The following is a 5,569-nucleotide window of genomic DNA, read 5'->3' as shown; positions in this document are numbered from 1 at the left end:
AATTGTGCAAAGGCTCCCCTGGCCACCGCTGAGACCTGGGGTTCCAGACTCAGTGATGAATCCAGGAGAACCCCCAAGCTGCGAACCTGTAACTTCATGGGGAGTGAAACTCCATCCAGCACAGGCTGTAACCCTATACCCTGTTTGGCCTTTCAGCTGATCAAGAATACCTCTGTCTTGTCTGGATTCAGTTTCAATTTGTTGACCCTGATCCAGGCCACCACAGCTGCCAAGCACCGGTTCAGGAACTGAACAGTAGCAAGTGGAAAGGAGTAACAGAGTTGGATGGCGTCTTCGTAAAGTTATTTCTTTTTAATGTAAATGTAACAATATTTTGTTTGTATGTATGCATCGAACTTTTATGTGTTGAAGTCTACTCATTTGTCGTAACGAAACCAGAACATTTCAAGGATTTGGAGTCTCTTCATCTGTAGTAAAGACATAGAACTATTACTATACACATGAAGCAGAGTCTATTCATCTTTTGAGAAAAGAACAAGTTATTTCTTTTCAATGTGAATGTAACAATCTTATGTTTGTATGTATGCATTGAACTTCTATGTGTTTAAATACCCAAGTTTACCATGCCAGGAGACCATTTTGGAACTATAAGCACCTTCTCTCTTTTAATTTCATAAAATCCACCAATAGTCTCCATGTCAAAGGGACAAGCTGGTCTGATAACTCTTCCCTCCTGCAAGGGCAGATCAAAGCATCTGAAGGGCAGATCAAAGCATCTAGGAAAGTCATTTTCTTTTTTAAAAAATTAAAAATATATAACCATTGAATAAAGCTCCAACATACATTTGAGTTGTCCCCCCTCCCCCCAAGTTCGTTAAAATAAACAAGCACATTCATATTTACTCCTTGGGCCTACAAAATAATATAGTGACTAGCTGTAAGTGCTTCAATTTTGGATGATGGTTTCACAGTCTTCCTGCTTGTGTAGTCCTTGGCACTATGGTAGGAGCATAAGCATTTTGTGCAGACGTCAATGCTTCAACCCCCACAGATGCATGTGGCTCTTTGGAGATGGGTCTGATACTTGGCAGATGAGCCACAAAGATAACAGGCTTTCAGGCTTTCCATATTTTTCAGTGGCTTCACAAAGTCAGAAAATGGTGTGTAGCAACTGAAAGAGCTGGAGCTGGAGTTACTCTGGCTGTGGTGTACTTTGGTGTACTTCCTAGTTTCTGAACATGACTAAATTCTTCTCAGTGAAGAGCATGTTTATTTATTTAAAACTTTTATATTGTGATCTTCTCTACGTCCATATAGGGACTCAGACCGGCTAACAGCAAGAATTCAATGCCAACAGTAAAAATCTAAAACATCATACATCAACAATGAATCAACAATACATATAGACTATTGTCTTGTATCCATAAATTTGGAGGATGCAGCATTGTTACTTGAGGTGAGTGTTAGTGCTTTGTTGTACATTTCTAAAGCCCAGTTATCAACCTGTAGAAATTTCTTCCAGGTTGTGCTTACTTTAGCAAGATTTTTCAAAGTTGAGCAGACGAGTTCCTCAAAACAGAGAACTGGAAGCAAATTCTTTCTTTGACTGAAACCGTGGTATGGTGTAACATTGATATTTCCTCCCAACAGTGTACTATCTTCATGTTCAGTCATACAAGATTGGGCGTGTTTAGGGTGGTATGGTCGTAGACCTTCATGTTCAGTCAGTTCAAGCTGATAGTCCCACAAGAAGGAATAGCCACTGTCCTCGTGTCCCCTGTCATTGGCACTCCCAACATGCCCCCTTGATACTTGTTGGTTTTCTTTGTTGTGTATTGGCTTTTCTTCACTTCTGCTACTAACAATTTTAGGACTTCCATGATACAAGTAAAATTCTTCTGGCAGTATGTGTCAAAAATACATATTATATCCATTGTTTATGGTGGCTTCTAATATGAAATTTTCTGAAGGCTTCTGAAAAAGGAGGCATAAAATAAGAGCTCATGAAGAAATACACTTCCTTAAAATTTATTTTGACCTTCACTCTTTTAATTGCATAAATTCCACTATCAGTATCCATGTCAAAGGGACAAGCTAGTCTGATAACTCTTCCCTCTTGCAAGTGTTTAAAAATTTAATCTGAATATCCTTTACAAAAGGCCAGATAAAAGCATCTAGGAAAGTCATTTTCTTTTTTAAAAATTAATTAAAATATATAATCACTGAATAAAGGTCCAAGATACATTTCAGTCAATCCCCCCCACTTTGTTAAAAGACATCCATATTCACTCCTTGGGCCTACAAAATAATATAGTGACTAGCCATAATTATGTCCCAATTATAGTCTTCATGAATTCTGTTTGCTTTTTTGTGAGTTAATTTTTATTAATATAAGAGGTCACCATAACATTTAAACAGCAACACGGCATATTACAGACCACACACACACACACAAAACCCCTATCCCACACAAAATAAAATCTCTTCCCCACACCCGTGTACCCTTCACTATGACTTCCACACTGAAACACTATGAATCCTTTAAGCCAATTTATCTATCCTTGCTCATAGTAATCCTAATTTCCTAATGGTACTCCTCTGTGTCACTGACTCAGATATGCCATGGCCAACTTCCACTTTTCCAAAAAGTCCTCATTACTTTTGTTCCTCCTATTATTAGTTAGTTTGGCCATTAGCATATATTCTTGCATTCTTTCCCTCCAATCCTTTTTAGTTAAACATTTCCCCCCTTTCCAGTCTTTGGCTATGGTTAATCTTGCTGCGGCAAAACTATATTGGTATATTTCTTTATCTCTTTTATTATATTTTTCTCAATGTAAACCTATTAGAGACAACCCTGAGCTTTTTAAATCTTATTATGTAGCATTTTATTTGTCTCCTTATTTATATAATCCCAAAATGCTTGTATGGTCTCACAGGTCTACCACACATGGATGAATGCCCCTTTCAGTTTCCTACACTCTCAGCAAATTCCTTATTGTGATTCATCTATTTTTGCCATTGTTGCTGGGGTGATTGTAGCATCTATAAAATATTTTATATAGATTATCCCTAACTGATTCAGATAACATAAATCTGAATCCTTTGTTCCATAAGTATTCCCAATTATCCAGTTCTATTTGTCTGCCTTGACTCAGTTTTCCTCCATGTTAGAGCTTAGTATGTATTTGTATAATAATATTTGTATAATCTGGAGATTAACCCTTTGTTTCTCTTTTCCCATATTCTTTCCAATTCTGATTGTTTGGATGTGAATTCCACCCTCAAGTCTCTTTTTATATCTTTCATACAGTTGATGACAGTGAAACCAATAATCAATTCCCAATTCTTCTTGCCCTTTTAATTTTCACTTTTTATGTTCTCTAATAAGGTATACTTTATATGTTCTTGTTTCTACCCTTAGGGTTGGCTTTGTAACTGCTTCTAGTGGGCTCACTATAGTGCCTTAGCTTTATAACATCCTTACCTCAAAAAGTCCTGGGAAGTAGTGAGTGTATTATTTTACAGGAGATCAAAATACAAAGTTATGGAAAAATCACATTTCCCCCAAATATCTAGCATTCCCCCAACTTAGCCACCCATGTGGAGGGTTTAGATTTTGAAATGTTACATCTTTCTGAATTCTGTATTAGGGATACTCAACCTGAAATGCATTATTTTCCTACTAAAATTATTGTGATTTTTCTATAACTTTGCATTTTGACCTCCTGTAAAATAACACACTCACTACCTCCCAGGGCTTTTTGAGGATGTTATACAGCTAACTTTATAGTACAGCAGGGATGGAAAGAATACTGAAAGAGTCAAAGGAAAGGGAAATGAAAAAAGGGTTACTTTTCTCCTAAAACCACATTTGGATCTCCTAAAACCACACTTGGATGAGGGGGATGCTGGATATTGCAGTATACAACTGGGCTTTAATTTATACATCTTGTTGTTTTGTGTGCTCTCAAGTCCTTTACGACATCATGCCCTTAAGGCCACAATGGGGTTTTAATGGCAAGATTTATTCAGAGGTTTGTCATTGCATTTGGGTATAACTTGCTTACGGCTGGTTTCTTTTGCTCAGCAGGGAATAGAACCCTGGTTTCCGGAGTCCTAGTCCAATACTCAAACAGCCAAATTATTTGGCTCCCTCTGCTTTGTGTCCCTAATGTGAAAGTATTCCAGAATTCCAGCTGCTGATGCCTGGGTGGCTCTTACTCCATCAAACCTACATCAAAGAACTTATTTGATTATCATTCTATCACCCTCCCTTAAGCTTTCCCTAAATAGAGAGGTTACATCTTTACTTTTGTCTCCTGGCATGTCAGCTGATTTGAATGAAAGGCTGCATATTTTCACTAGCATTTAGCTGCTTCATTCTTAGGTTCCTACAGAGGAAGTCTCCGATGCACGCCATCTGGTTCTGGTGACTTGTTGCTCTTTAATTTGCGAATTTGTTGCCTCACTTCCAATTCTGCCACCTCAATCACTGACACTCATCTTTACTACTAGACAGCGGAGGCTTTCTCTCTTCCTTCTCCTCCCTAATTAGAAAGAATAAAATCAAACCAGCAATAATTTACAGTTTTTGGGAAGCAGAGCTGTCATAGGCAACTCTGCCACATTGCAGCTTGTATCTTCTCCATAATACTGACATGTCAAATACATGTTGTTTTAAAAATTACACAGGCGCATGCACAAGCATACACATATGTATACTCACTGTATATTTGAAAGATGTATATACATTGTATATTTGCAATACCTATTACTAAATAATTGAACAGTATTTGGAAAACAATTCAATGTGCTGGTCTTGACCTATAAAGCCCTATACAGTTCTGGCCCAGCTTACTTGTCTGAACGTATCTCCCCCTACTGTTGCAATCCAGAGCAGGAAACAAGGCCCTAAGATAACTATCCACCACACTTGACTGTGAAAAATAATCCTTTTTTATTGAAGAAAAATGGTTACAAAATAAAGGAAAAATGCAAGTCAAAAGCCACAGCAAAATCAGCAAACATGAATTTAAATGGACAAAACAAAAGCCAAAGCCACACTGTAAAATACTGGAACCTGTTAGCAATCCACTAACCGTATTTGATATCCTAGAAATCCCGGGAGAACTGTCAAGGTCTTCATCAATCTGAAACGATGCCTGAACTGAGAAAGTCAGCCTGGCGGAAGGCACTTAAAGCTGAAGAATTGGTTCCATGAACTGCCCCTCTGCTTTGAAGCCATTGTTTGTATTTCTCTTAATCGGGAAGACCTTCGCAAACTGAGTGATTTACTTCTGTCTTGCCAGATCTGGCCCCTTCTGTTCTCATTAGAGTTACCAGGTGCAGAAGGGAGTGAAAGGTCATGGCTTCCCTCTGAAACATTCTCATGAACACTGATACTTTCATTTTCCAAATCTACAGAAGTTTCTTCCTCACTAATTTCAGGAGCATTGGTATCAAGAGGTACATTTTCATTAGCATCAGGAAGTACATTTTCATTAGCATCAGTAAATATATTTTCATTAGCATCAGGAGGAACAAACAGAGAATCAGGTTCAAGTTCAAACTCAGGCTGAACCCCAACACCTACATCCCTTCTCAA

General features: G+C 37.9%; 1 pseudogene; it reads right to left on the bottom strand.

The window, feature by feature from the left end:
- Positions 1-873: 873 nt before the first annotated feature.
- On the bottom strand, positions 874-4,290 carry LOC132773476 (F-box only protein 5-like; annotated as a pseudogene).
- Between the last annotated feature and the right edge of the window lie 1,279 nt (positions 4,291-5,569).

This window comes from Anolis sagrei, chromosome 4 (genome assembly GCF_037176765.1).
Source record: "Anolis sagrei isolate rAnoSag1 chromosome 4, rAnoSag1.mat, whole genome shotgun sequence".
Classification (NCBI taxonomy): domain Eukaryota; kingdom Metazoa; phylum Chordata; class Lepidosauria; order Squamata; family Dactyloidae; genus Anolis; species Anolis sagrei.
Note: the sequence above shows the minus strand (reverse complement) of the source record. Positions and strands in the feature narration are given on the sequence as shown.